At 47.8% G+C, this 15,055-nt stretch overlaps 1 protein-coding gene across 1 annotated transcript in view; it reads right to left on the reverse strand.

Moving 5' to 3' along the window:
* NOX5 (NADPH oxidase, EF-hand calcium binding domain 5) overlaps positions 1 to 12,504 on the reverse strand; it is a gene marked incomplete at its 3' end in the record, with an annotated part of 60,113 nt that extends 47,609 nt beyond the window's left edge. Inside the window, exon 1 of the mRNA XM_010834600.1 lies at positions 12,321 to 12,504. The remainder of the gene's footprint in view (positions 1 to 12,320) is intronic.
* Between the last annotated feature and the right edge of the window lie 2,551 nt (positions 12,505 to 15,055).

Genomic DNA, 15,055 nt, shown 5'->3' on the forward strand with positions numbered 1-15,055 from the left:
CATGAAATTGAAAGACGCTTACTCCTTGGAAGGAAAGTTATGACCAACCTAGATAGCATATTCAAAAGCAGAGACATTACTTTGCCAACAAAGGTCTGTCTAGTCAAGGCTATGGTTTTTCCTGTGGTCATGTATGGATGTGAGAGTTGGACTGTGAAGAAGGCTGAGCGCCAAAGAATTGATGCTTTTGAACTGTGGTGTTGGAGAAGCTCTTGAGAGTCCCTTGGACTGCAAGGAGATCCAACCAGTCCATTCTGAAGGAGATCAGCCCTGGGATTTCTTTGGAAGGAATGATGCTAAAGCTGAAACTCCAATACTTTGGCCACCTCATGCGAAGAGTTGACTCATTGGAAAAGACTTTGATGCTGGGAGGGATTGGGGGCAGGAGGAGAAGGGGACGACAGAGGATGAGATGGCTGGATGGCATCACTGACTCGATGGATGTGAGTCTGGGTGAACTCCGGGAGTTGGTGATGGACAGGGAGGCCTGGTGTGCTGCGATTCATGTGGTTGCAAAGAGTCGGACACAACTGAGCGACTGATCTGATCTGATCTGGTCTTAGTTGTTGCATGTGAGATCTTTGGTTGCAGCATGTGGGACCAAGTTCCCTGACTGAGGATCAAACCCAGGCCCCCTGCACTGGCAGTATGGAGTCTTAACCACTGGACCACGAAGGAAGTTCCTAGATTCTGCTCTCTTATGTGGCCTTTGTAAGTTGGGTTTAGCCTATCTTTTCTATCTAAACTAATAATTCCTTGTTAAGTTAACCAGCTCATCTACAAGTGCATGTCTCCATCCCCAACCTTGGCCTTGAACTGTGGTCCAGTAATTCCAACTGCCCCAGTTACTATCTCCACTTGGATGTCAATCTGCATCTAAAATTTAACACACCCAAAACTGGATTCACAGTTCCTAACTCCGAGCCCGCTGGTATTCCCATCTCAGTAAATGACCCCTGCCCCATTCCCCTCAGCACTATGGAGTACACATCTATTCCTTTCTTTCCTACATGTCTGACATCTAACCCACAAGCCAACCTTGTAGCTTATACATCCACATTAGAAATAGATGCAGAATCTCACTGCGCCTCCACAGGTCCCAGCCTAGCCAGAGGCACCATCACTGCTCACCTGGACCATGTTGACAGCCTCCTAACTCACCCTCTGTTCCACCATTATTGCCTTAGAGTCTGTTCTCTATTTGGCTGCCCTGGGGATCCTGTTCAAATGCAAGTTAGATGAGTACTCCCCTGCTCTTATCCCACTTAGAATAACCACAAAGCCCTCCATAACCCTCCCCATGACATGACCCCATGACCCATGTGCCCTCACCTCAGGCTCTCCCCTTGCTCACTCAGCTCCAGCCACACTGGCCTCCTCAGTACCTCTTGAACATCCCAGGCACACTTCTGCCCCAGGGCCGTTGCACTGACCATTCCCTCTGCCCAGAACGTTCTTCTTCCAGAGATCTACCTGGCTAACTCGTTCACCTCCTTCAAGCCTTTACTCATCTCACATCTGCTTAATGAAGTCTACCTGGAGCATCCTGTCTTAAAGTTGAATCTCACCCACCCCAAACTACTGGTTCCCATTACCCTGATCTACCCTCTTCTTTCTGTGACATGTATCATCTTCCAGTGTGCTATATAAAGTGCTTTCTTACTGTTCCTTGTCTGCCTCCCCCACTCTAGAATGTAAGCTCCATGACAGTAGGGACTTGTGTCTGTTTCATTCTGAATGAATCTCAACACTAGAGCAGTGCTTGGACTGTAACAGTTAGTCCATATTAGTGAGTGACTTAGCAGGCTCAAGCAGTAAAGAATCTGCCTCCAAGGCAGGAGACTTGGGGTCCAACCCCGGGTCAGGGAGATCCCCTGGAGAAGGGAACGGCTACTAACTCCAGGATTCTTGCCTGGAGAGCCTCACGGACAGAGGAGCCTGGCAGGCTACAGCAATGGGGTCAGAAAGATTTGGATGTGACTGAGCGAGCATGCAGCTTAGTGGGCTAGCCACATTAGCATCCCACAGAGGAAGCCCCCGACTTCAGTCAACCATTCCCAATATCCAACTCAGTTCTAACCAGGGCCAGCAGGAACCGAACCAGCTCCAGGCATTAATCAGGAGAAGGGGCTTCCATGGCCAGCTTAACTCACTTTCTGGCCTAGGAAAGTCACATCCCCTGTTCCAGATCCAGTCCCTCATCTGCTCAGTGGAGATGTTCTCCTGTTCTCCCTGCCTTGAAACACACTATAAGAGCAGTCCCAGGGATATACACGTTTAAAGCCATTAAAATTGACCTATCAACATTGGTCTTCCCCGGTGACTCAGATGGTAAAAAATCCACCTGCAATGCAGAAGACCCAGATTCAATTGCTGGGTCAGGAAGATCCCCTGGAGGAGGAAATGCCAACCCACTCTAGTATTCTTGCCCAGAGAATCACATGGACAGAGGAGCCTGGCAGGCCACAGTCCATGGAGTCACAAAGAGTTGGACACGACTGAGTGACTGACACTTCACTTCATCCTCACTGTGCACTTTGTGTTTGGGAGAGAGGCCCACAGGGTGCTGTTCCTGGGGCCAAGGAAAGTAAACAGAGGCTCTGTCTTCCTGCGATGTCACTAGATCTCTTTTTAATGAGATTGAATATGGCCTATCACCCCATCCTAGTCTTACCTCTCTGGGGTTGAAATGACCTCGTAGAAAACAGGGCAGTTAAGTTGACTTAATATCATTCCAGCAAGTTCTATCATCCTTTTAAACTGATAAACAAAATCTCAGAGGATATTAAGTTTTCACCAGCTTTTCTTATCTCCTCTTTAAGCTCTGGAAGGCTGGGACCTGTTTTCTTCCTCTTGTATACAACCATGGGGCTCCACGAGCTGGTTACCGATTTGGTCAGCATTTGGGACCTTGAGTAGCTGCCCTCAGCCTGAGGGAAATGTGGAGAGAGCCAACACTGTGCCTGCCTCAAGCGACAGGTTTCCCCTTGGGGTTACAATGGGTATTTATGAAACATTTCCCAGAGCAAAATCCTTGTGCAAATACATCCCAGGAAATCCCAACAAGATCCCAGTGGGGCAGATATTCTGAGCTCCATCTATCAGACAAACTAAGGGGCAGAGTCTGGAACAGAATACTCTGAGCTCCATCAGTCCTGCCCACTATCCCATCTCTCGAAGCAGAGACACAGCCTCTGTTGGAAAACTTGAGCATGTTTTGCTCATTTTCAACACAGAACCTTTGCAGGAACTGCCTAGTCTTCCGGGCAAGCATCTGGAGGCACCACACCCCTCAAACTGGGCTCATCCCTCAAGAGCCAGCCCAAAGTCCACCTTCCGGAGGCTCTTCCTGCTGTCACAGAGTTAATTACACTGTGTTCCTGCCCATAGATTTGGCTGAACACATGCTGTCTTGCAACATCTCATACCATTGCTTTGTATGGGTGGTGGTGGGGGGCGGGGGGGGGCAGGTGGGCAGGAGGGGAGGATTTGGTCCTTAGGTCATTATTTAACTTTTCGTGTATATATCTCTTCTCTCCCCAACATGCCTATCAGCTCTAGGTAGGAAACACCTCTGCTCATTCACTATTTCCCTCAAGTTTTTCCTTTAAGAAATATTCTATGTCATCCTTGCAATAAATAGATGATCCATGATCGCTGCCCTCACAAAACTCATATTCCTTATTTATTCTTTGATAGTGATAGTGTTAGTCACTCAGTTGTGTCCAACTCTTTGTGACCCCATGGTCTGTCCATGGAATTCTCCAGGCAAGAATACTGGAGCGGGCTGCCATTTCCTACTCCAGGCAATCTTCCCAACCCATGGTTTGAACCCAAGTCTCCTGCACTGCAGGCAGATTCTTTACCATCTGAGCTACCAGAGAAGCCCATTTATTCTTTATGTCCCTGCTATGATTCCCCGTGGGACCTGCTATAATTCATCTGTAACCAGCAGGCAGGAGTTAATAGTGACAGTCTCTGGCCAGCGAGTTCCAGCTGCGTGTGTCTCTTTTATCTGGTCATAGCCTAGCGAAGACTATTTTTAAGTAGAAAAGCAGGAAGGACCACAGAGATGGGGCCTGAGCAGGGCTGCCTCTGGACAACAAGCCTAGAAGGGAATTCCTTCTGGGAGAGACTGGAAGCTCCAACCCCAAAAGAGTCAGAGTTCGTGGGTTCTGAAGAGGCCTTTAGGCACACCAAAGCCACTCTTGTGGCCCAGATGGGGAAACTGAGGCACCCGGCAGGCTTGTGGCTGATCCAGTGCAGGACTCCCAGCACAGTGCTCTTTTCCTAGGACCCCCTGAGGTATAATTTCCTGCAAAAGGAAAAGATTTATTTTCCCACCTAGCTATTGGAAGTCACTCTGGCACACTCTGGCAGGTGGAAAGAGGCGTGGGGAGACCAATTCACAACAGTGGCTTCCATTACTTTTAAATAGGCTGGAAAACACTTGTGCTCTGATTCTGAGCATCTCCTCCATACCCAGCACTGGGCATGGGATGGGGGGCGGGCTGACTGTACTCCAGGAAATCACACAGGACGATCAGCTGTTTGGCAGGTGTGGCCAGTGGGTCCCTTGATAGGAGCGAGACCTGTGAGTGAGAGGGGCTGAGCTTGACTGGAGTTCTGCCCTCCCTGGAAGCCCTCTGACCTTCTCTGAGGGTTCTGTGTAGGGTGGGTGGAGGTGTGTCCGCCCTGCCTACCAGATCACACGGTTGAGGACTAAATGAAGCACCATATGAGGAAGCACCTGTCCCGGAACAGACACTCAGTTTATTTTCACTTGTTCAGAAGGCTGTTTTCATTATTCCCAACCACCTCCTTTGTTTCCCAAATCCCAGAAAAAGCATCCTGGCTAGTGTTTCTGAAGCAGGAATCAGTGAGTGCATGTGACCCCAACTGCCTCCTCCAGGGGTCATGGTCCTGATGCTCCTGTTCATCCAACCACCCTCAGCATGGGTATTTTGGGCTCAGCGCTTGATGCTGTAAGCCAACATGCTTCCTTTCCACATTCCTCACTTTCCTTACCTGTAGAAAGGGACTGCTCATGAAACAGGGAAAAACAAATCTGACTCCACATTGGATGTCTCTTTCACTTTAACCTTTGTGTTGTATTGCTTTTGCTACTAAAGGGATGTTGCCTGTAGCTTAAAGTATACATAACTGCCCCTCTCTAGGAACCCTGTGGGCTTCCTTGGTGGCTCAGTGGTTAAAAAAAAAAAAAATCTACCTGCTAATGCAGGAGACACAGGTTCAATCCCTGAATAGGGACGATCCCATTGGAGAAGGAAATGGCTATCCACTCCAATGTTCCTGCCTGGGAAATCCCATAGACAGCGGATCTTGGCAGGCTAGAGTCCATGGGGTCAGAGTCAGACATGACTTAGCCAGTAAACAACAACAAGGAACTCTGCCAAGGAACACCTGAGCGTTAAGCTAGAATACCTTTGCTTAGCTCACAGGAAACCCCCTGACCAGACCCACCTGTGAATGGCTGCAGGCAAGAAGAGACAACACATTCCCTCGGGAGTCTGGCCAGAAGCAGGAAATACATGCAACTTAGCACCTTCTTTTTACTTTACCTCCTTACCTCCCCCTCTTTGTTCTATTTAAGGGAAAAACAAACAGCAAACAAAGTAGCGTTCAAACCTGGGCAAGACGGTTCTTTGTGACCCTAGTCCAGCATCTTCTCGTCTGCTGTCTTTCTGAATAAAACTCATTCTTCGGCCTAACAACTCATCTCTATTGATTGGCCTGATGTGCAGTAAGCAGGACGAGCTTGGACTCAGTAACACCAGACTCACTCCTGTGACGTTATGTGGCTCCACTGAGACCCTGCAAGTACACATTCCAGTGGGTTCCACTGGATACATGCTCCTGATTCCCTTCCTTCTCCTTTCTGGAGGGGGCTGTTCTTCAGAGAGGATGGGGAAGGACCTAGAGGCTGGGTGAGAACCTCTTGTCCTCGGCTACCCCACTCTCTTCCCACCCCTGTCTACACCCTTAGCACAGGAAATGCCTTTGCTGCTCCAGCCATCAGAAACACACGCAACGAGGGCCAGCTGCTGCTACCACCACCATTCCAGCCCAAAAGACAGAAGACATGTGTGAGACACTCTCCTGTTATAAAAGAGGGCAATGGTGGGAGGGTTGCTGTGGGGGACCCAGCTGTAGAAGACAAGCCACCTCCCTCCTCCCCACTCTGCTTCCACTTTTGAGTGTGGAGAAGTCTAAAGACATATAGAACTTAGATCTGGATATAGCCTTGAAGGGGTTTCCCTGGTAGCTCAGCTGGTAAAGAATCTGTCTGGCAATGCAGGAGACCCCAGTTTGATTCCTGGATTGAGAAGTTCCCCTGGAGAACTTCCCCTGGAGAACTGAAAGGATACCCACTCCAGTATTCTTGGCCTTCCCTGGTGACTCAGATGGTAAAGAATCCACCTGCAATGCGGGAGACCGGGGTTCGATCCCTGGTCTGGTTGGGAAGAGCCCCTGGAGGACGGCATGACAACCCATTCCAGTATTCTTGCCTGGAGGATCCCCATGGACAGAGGAGCCTGGTGGGCTACACTCCATGGAGTTGCAAAGAGTCGGACACAACTGAGCGACTAAACACAGCACAGCACATAGGCTTGAAGTTGATTTGTTCCATGACTTCCGAACACTTAAAATTAGTTTTTACTTACTTGGGTAAACTTTTAACCGACTCACCTCCCTAAAATTGTGTATGCAGATTTTTTCCTATGAAACATCTAGTGTAACCTTTTCTTTCTTTTTTTTTTTAAATTGTTCATTTCTTCATCTGGCTGCGTCGGAGCTTAGTTGCAGCACACAGGATCTCTGCTGTGGCACACAGACTCTCTAGTTGTGGCACACGGGCTTAGTTGATCCATGGCAATATGCAGTCTTAACTCCCTGAGCAGGGATCAAACCCATGTGCCCTGCATTGCAAGGCACATTCTCAACCACTAGACCACCAAGGAAGTACCAACCTTTCTTTTCTAGATGGGGAAACAGAGTCCTTGGAGCGGATGTGGCCTCTTGACAGTCACTCAGGAGTTGGTGGAGATGGAACTAGAGTCCTAGTCCCCTAACGCAGACTCTTCCCACAAGGCTCCACAATAAGGGGGTGATTACAAACCCTGAGGCTGGCCTCTGTATCTCAGACACAGGCAGAAAGAAGGCAGGGTGGAGCACATGTGGCCTAAGTGGGAAAGAATCCAGGCTGATCCAGGAACTCGGTAAATTTATGTCTTAATCCTATTTCCTAAGAATTGGTTCTTGGAACAAGATCAGTATTTATAACTCAAACTTTTATTGGAAGAAATTAAAACATAATTTTTGCCTGTTGTTTTTGAGAGGCGCCAAGAACCATTAGGCTTTGGGAATCCCAGAGGGAGGAAATGTGGCCCTCAAACATCAGGCCTTGAAGGATGTCTGTCTCTGGTTCCCACTGTGAGTCATGGCTTGAGACCTTCCACAGAGTAGACTTGCCTGGCCTTCCCTGCTTTCTCCACCTTGCCTTGCCTTTCTTTTCTTCCCTCCCTCTCCTTCCTTTAACCTTATCTAGTTTGCACCCACAGAAATCACAGCATGAATGACAAGGCCTTACTTTAGGGCAGCAGCCCCAGCCTGTCCCCAGGACACTGGTTCCACTAGAGAAGAAGTGGAGTCTCTGGCAATTCAGTGCACATCGGCATAGTGAAGGCTCCATCTGGACTGAACATATTCTGGTTAGTTGACAAGAAGGCATTGCCTCTCTCCAGGCTTTGTGTTCACCCGAAACTACACCTTTGATTCTTGACTTGAAGAGGGCTCAGGGCCATGGCAGCATGACATAGTTGGGAAAATCTCTGGACAGACTCAGGACCCTGGTTTTAGCAACAAGGATGTGATAGCTCTCCTCCTTATATCTCCACCTGGTGAATTCCTAGCCCACCTCAAGGGCCACCACAGATGTTCCCTCCCCAGCCCACTCCTCCCCAAGAGAAGAGCTTACTTAGTTCTCTCCTCCAATTCTCACTGAACTTTACTTTTGTTCTGTCAACACACAATGTTGAATGGTACATTCTGGGGGGGGGGTGTGTGTGTGTGTGTGTGTATGAGAGAGAGAGAGCTCTGTAATCAGATGTCATGTGTACATACACAAACAAATACCACTAACGGTATCACCTATGAAAAGCGAGACCTTTCTGTTATTGAAGGAGAAGAATTTCATGGGAATTTAATATACCACAATAATTTATTAACAAATTAACTTATGTCATCTATTGCTCTTACTGACTTACCGGGAAAGAACAATAACTATCTTGAAGCAGCCCACACACTGGAAGTCAACTCAGTTTTCTTCCTATGGTCAGCAAGCATTCTCCAGTCCCTTAAGAAGCAATAAACAATTCTTCCTGTTTCTGGCTCTGAGAGGAAGTTGTGTGTGCTGGGAGGGAACCCTGGTGTGAGAATGGGCTGCCCTTCTACAACGTCTAAATAGGACTCTTATGTTTAGCTGGAGGCAGTTAAACCAGATTACCCTGGAGGGGAGGAGAACGGGTCTGGTGCTCTAAGACAGAGGTAAATGTGTTTTTAGGTGAAGAGCATTTGTCTTTAGAAAGAGTACACCACACAGCACAGATCACACAATGTCTTCCTGAAATGACACAGCTGACTCATTCCCATGCTAGCGTTGATAGCGACATCTTTTAAACATCTGGGACCCAGGGTGATGTGGGGGTGCTGTCATCCCTGGGTGGGGATTCCAAGCTCCCTGCACACAGGGCCGTGAGGGCCAGGCCTGCATCTTGTGTCACCAGGAGCAACAGCTACCATGGCAACTAGAGGCTGCAAAACCCCCTTTTAAGAATGCTAAGTCCCTAGAGGGCCTTTTGTAAACCCAAGGGAGAGGAAAAAGCAAGGATATGACTATATAAGGATATGAAGGATATGACTATACAGGATACACTCCTCCTAGTTAAGGAGGGTCCAAAATAATTCCATTTCCTTTCAATAAAAGCAAGCCATGCTTTTATTATGTAGTGAAAACTGCGAAAGCACAAGAGAACAGGCAAGGAGAGGAACATCCCTCCCACCTCCCTCCCTGCTGGCCTCACTTCCCACAGGTGATGCTATGAGTACTGTTGGTGGTATACACATGACATCTGATTACATAGCTGCCACACACACACACACACACACACCTGTGCACCAGAATGTCATCTGCTCTGAAGATTGTTCTGCGTCAGCTCACTCAGTGCCACTTGTTCTCTTTAATGACTGAAACTTCTGGTCCCCTTTCAATGGATTCAACCTGACTTAGACACCATCAGGAGTGCGACATTAATTGCAGCTGAGTGTCATGGTATAACTTCATTCCTATACTTATGTAGGTATTTAATATTCCATGCATTACCAAGATTTGTATCTGCATCTCTATCCCTCCTAAGAAGTGAGCCTACCAATAGCAAGGGCTGAGATGGAAAGTGGTTTAGCAGAGGCCCAGGAATGTGGGGTGGGGGTGGGTAGGGACAACTATAAATCAGACTCAGAGAGAGCTCCTTTGCAGTGATACAAAAGCTCTGTATCGCGATTGTCATGATGGGCACAAATCTATACGTGTGATACGCAGAACTACACGTGCACACACACACACACACACCCCTACATACACACCATGAACCCACACAGATGAACATGTACATGTGAACACTGTGTGGCTGTGCCCATGTCAGTTTCCCGGATTTAATATTACACTGTGGTTTTAGTCCAGACATTGCCACTGGGGAAAGCTGTGTGAAGGGCATGTGGGGCCTTTCTGTACCATATTTGCAACTTCCCGTGAATCTATAATTATTTCAAGGTGAAAAGCTAAAAGGCTGGGGTCTGTGACATCCTGGCATTCTATTCCCAGGTTCTGATACAAGCCCTGGCACAGAGAGGCACTGAAGGAGTGGACAGTCTCTCCTTTCTGGGCCTCTGTACAGTGAGGCCCCTGAACTAAATGATCTTCACATTTCCAGTCTCCATGTCCTGTTCTGTGCAGGCAGCGAATAGTCCTGCCTTGGGATCAGTCAACAGAGCCTTTTTAAGCACTGGCCCCCACACTCCCCCTGCTCTCCCTCTCACCCCACACAGCCCCCTTGGGCAGAGACCCCGTACATCTCCAACATAATGCAGAGTGGCTAAAACAGAAGGTGTAGCACTTCTTGAATACTGATAATCCTGAATACCTCTGACATGAGCAGTGGAAGAATGTGTCAGATGTGTGTAGCTAAGCCTGCTTTGCTCTATCGGCTGAAAACACACAGCCAAGTAAAAGAATTGTGTGATAATTAAGTCTAGGGTCTCTGGCTCACCTTCCTCCAAATGAGGTTGCCTTTCCACCACCTCTATCAACCGAGCTGGACTTGCTGGGATTTAAAGGAGACGCCGGCATGTCGTGGACAGTGTTGGTGCTGCACTCTGACCACCTGGCATCATTCCCGGGCCCCTGCCCTCCTCCCACGGTAGACCCTCACCTCTCCTGGGGGAAACTGCCCTCAGCTGCTGGAGTGGCCCCATGCTAAAGTGAAGAATTCAGGGCATTCCTGGAAGTAGGTGTCCTCCTCCTCTTCTCCCAGTGGGTGGTAGGCGGCAGCATGAGAGCCCAGCCCAGCCTAGGACATTTGAAGTGTTCTTCATACTCCAGGCTACCCTGTGGGATTGGCAGAAGCTGCCCTCATAGGCCTTTGTCTGAGGGTCCCCAGGCTTTGTCCTGCTTCCCCATCCCCTTACCTGTGTCCCCTGGGAACTTAATACAAATTCATGCCTCACTATCTGCTTTGGGACAACCCATCTGAGCAATGCCATCCCTCAACAGTCTAGCCATTGAGACCTTCTCAGTGCTGCTCCTAAAGGAAGAGAGGTTGTCCCTCCCAGGCTGAAGTTTGGTGAGGAAAAGATGGTTAGAGGAGCTGAAAACAAGGCCTAAGAAGGAAGAAGTAGTAGTTAGTCTATCAAAGCTGACATCAATTGCAAATTTAACTTGCTATTGACAAACTATGACCCAGTAAGAGATCTGGAACCCTCTAGAAGACCTAGGAAGAGGAACCAGTTTGCCCCTCTTCACGAAGCTGGCCTGTTGACCTTTGCCCCCCGTTTTCCGTTTTATCTTCCACTTCCCTCTGTCACCCCCCAGCTCTAGGCACCAGGGCTGTCTTCAGACTCCATGATTTAAAAAGTGCTATTAAGGCAAGAGTACATACAATAAACTACAAATATTTCAAATGGGCAATTTGATATGTTTTGACCTATATATAGATCCATGAAACTGTCACCACAATGAAGACAGTGAACATAACCATCACCCCTCAAAGTGCCCACTGATGGTGATACTTAAATCAGTGTCAGGAAGACACAGCAATGTGGGAGTAGCCACAGTGCGTGTGCAGGGACACGGGCCCCAGGTGGCATCCTGATCACACTGTTCCTGAGGGTGAATTTGCTGTGTTCTAGCCACCAGTTTCCTTTTGGTGTGTGATGATTCTTACACCAGTTTTCTAACTTCTCTATTGATTCTGTTAACGTACCAATAGTCTTCTGATCAGTGTCACTGAAGTTACCCAGAGCTGGTATCTGTTGCTCATAACTTAAAACCTCCTTGATTGACAGATGCTGGGGGTAGAGGGTGATTGTAAACAGATCACTGAACGAGAGTTCTAGGCAGGGCCTGCCCTAGGGCCCTTCAAATCCATCAAGACAGGATGCTCCAGGAGGTTGCCTCCCACCTCGTACCCAGCTCCTCTATGGGCCCTTTAAAGCTCTCAAGAGGGGCCACTTAGGACCAGAACCAGATACACAGCTCAGTTCTCCCAATTGACCTCTGCTCTCACATGGGAGCTTCTGGAGACAACATACTACCCTGCCCCTGCCTGCTAATGTAATATTAAGACAGCTACTCAATAATGATTGAGGCAGATCAGAGGGGAAGTTGGGAGTACAGCCTTTCAGATTGGCATGCCTGATTTCTTAATCCTGGCCCTGTTATTTTAATTGTATGTACTCAGGCCTTCATATCCTCATCTGCAAAATATAATAAAACCCACCTCAACTGCCTGGAGAATTCCATGGACAGAGGAAGCCAGTCCATGGGGTCGCAGAGTCGGACACGTCTGAGCGACTAACTCACACACACACACAGACTGTGCTGAGGTTTAATGAGATGATCCACACACAATGAGTGTTTGGATGTGTGCCTGATTGTAACAAAAGTACCTGTTGCTTTGGCAGGTAGGGTAAGACATGCAGAAACAGAAACAACTTTCACAAGGGAAGAAGCATGTTATACTCACAGATCCCTAGAAACAGGAGGCATGGAAACCTTGCAGGTCTACACGGGGAAATACCAGGGCCCAGTCAGAAGGCAGAGATGGCAGAGGAAACTGGGTAATGTCGGGTCCAGCCGCAGCAGGATCCAAAGGTACCCTCAGGATGGACAGCGTCGGCAAATGAATGACACAGGGAGGCCAAGCTTCAGTGAGTGAGGCCTGCAACTTTATTTTCAAAAGGAGCTTTTATACCCTGACTTGTACATAGAGGGAGATGAAAGATGCAAGGTCATGCAGAGTCAGCCCAAACACTCCAGCAGTTTTGCCCTTATTGAAACCAGGATTTTTTTCTGTATGCCTTTCCGTAAACAAGGGTCTTATGTTACGTACATTATCTTCTGGCCTGGAGGCCTGTTGACATTTTATGACCCTTTTTTTGATAAAGGTTGATAAACCAGGAAACTTGTTTTCCCTTGAAATGTTCTTTCACTTCAAGTGAACACACAAGTGTTCCCTGAAGTGTTTTTTTTTTCTTTATATTTCTAATCTGTGTCAACCTCAGAAAGTAATAAACAGATTGACATTCTCACGGAGCGAAGGTGCAGTGGGTCACAACAAAGAAAGAGCTTATTAGCTCAAAGGTCTGATGTGGTTAATACCAAGACTACTACTTGTTTTTCTTACATTCCAACTACATTTCTTACATTCCAACCACATTGTGCACCTGGGAGTGCATTAGTTGGAAAAGGGATATGGGAACTTGGCAGCAAGCACTGGCCCAACAATGAAGCCCTTAACCAGTACTAGTCTAATAATTTTTCATCCCTTAAAGGGCTCTATTCCCATGAAGACTTTTAAAATGTTTAGGCTTCCTATGCCTTTCTTGGTTGGGAAGTTGTGAACAATCATGTGCGTTAGTTGTAAGAGGAAGGAAAAACCTGTCAAGCAAGCTAGAATGCCAACAGAGGGGTTAGAATAAAAATATTCCTTTCATGCCCAGGAGACTTATCAACTTAGAGCCCTAAGTTGATTTTCTCCAGAAAAAGGTGGTCGGGGATAGCCCTCTGCTAATATCAGAAGAGTGGTTGAAAGACATAATATAGTAAACAGTAGACAGACAGATTTTGGTTTTGGGGTAGATGTCTGAACAGGTCCAGGAAATCCCTTGAGTCCTGATCTGCCTTTACCTGCCAGGTCTTCTCCACACGACCTTTGTCATGGGTGGGATCTCCCGTGGTGGCTCCCAACAGGTAAGAGCCTTTATCGCAGCTTCCATGGGAAAGATGGGTAAGGCAGGGTATGCAGGCTTATGACTGGTTTTTAAAATAATCCTAGCGGCTCTGGGGCACAGGGGCTATCCTGAGCTGTCTGGTACCTGACCCTGGAATGATTAGGGCAGGAGAATAGAGGCAGCAATCCCTCAGGCACCAAAGGGCAACATGAGGACATCTGTGAGGCCAGGGAGGCTGTTAGCACTGAAAGTCATCACCCAAGAGTCTCAGCTCTCTCTGAGGATCTGGAAGCACAGTGGGGGCCACGGTCTAGATACAGAAGCAGCACAGGTCAAAGGACCCGCAAGGATGTGTAAGAGGGAAAAAGAAGCTGGCCATGTGTGTGTACATATGCGTGTGTGCGTGCATATGCCTCTGTGTGTTGAGAGGTGGTAGGTGGGCAGGTAGCTTTGGAAGCAGTTGAATTATATTGTCAAGAACACATTTTTAAATCCTTCCCCCGCTGTATTTGCCTGAAGAAAATGTCTGATTTGTACATTCTGCAGAACCCCACACATGGGCATTGTTGGTCAACAGCAAACTTACCTGATAATGATCTGCATCATTGTTTCCTGGGGTTTCTCTTGTATTGATGGAGGCTTGCCACCTTAACTAAAATAGATGTGCTCTTTCTCTGTTCCTCCTGTGTGTGAGCCTCACTTCCCCACATCATCAAGCAGGCTGCTGAGGGCCAACATGGGCTTGCCTGGACCTGTCTTTTATCACCATTCATCTGGACTGGGACAGAGCTTTCAAGCTCAGGTAAAACCACTGCTTACATCCTCATCAACTGAGCAAAATCAATGAAGGGGTCTTGAAGCCAAATAAGAAGTGAAAAGTGAAATATTTCCTGCGTATCAGTAAACAAGAATGTTACAGTCATTGGTGATTCCAGTCCTCCACCATGAGCTGGTGAGCCCTGAGAAAAATCAAGATGTGAGAACACAGGATCCTGGCCCCAGATAGCTGAAAAATCAAAGGAACAGTTTCAGTGAGCCCAGACTCTTGCATCTTCCCACACATTCGAAAAGTGCTAAATTCCTTAACTTGGGATATCTAGTTTTCTTTAATTAACAGTAATCTTTTGATGTTCTGACCACCTGCCCTTTGTTGTAAAACTCCTTTATATCCTGACTCCTTCCCTCACCTCCTTGGAGCAGCTTCTCAGATCTATCTGAAACACTGTCTCTTGGGGTACAGTCGTCATTTTGCCCCAGATAAAACTTAATTCACCGCTCTCATGTTCTGTATTTTTTTTAATTTAACAGAAGTGAAGGACCCCCTTTTGGCCTCTTGAGGCTGAACTGTCCTGGCTATAAGGAGACCAGGACTTTCTCAGTTTAGCACTGAATGTTTTGTGCCCTGCAAAATCCCTGGCCCCAAGCAACCTGGGTCAGTTGGTCCCCTTACCTGGATACTGGTGGTGCTTGCCCTCCAACCTTCTGCACGGGGCTTCTGAGGGTGACTGGCGGGGAGCAGAGCCTCCTG

Source organism: Bison bison, unplaced genomic scaffold, assembly GCF_000754665.1.
Source record: "Bison bison bison isolate TAMUID 2011002044 unplaced genomic scaffold, Bison_UMD1.0 scf7180017864034, whole genome shotgun sequence".
In the NCBI taxonomy this organism is placed as follows: domain Eukaryota; kingdom Metazoa; phylum Chordata; class Mammalia; order Artiodactyla; family Bovidae; genus Bison; species Bison bison.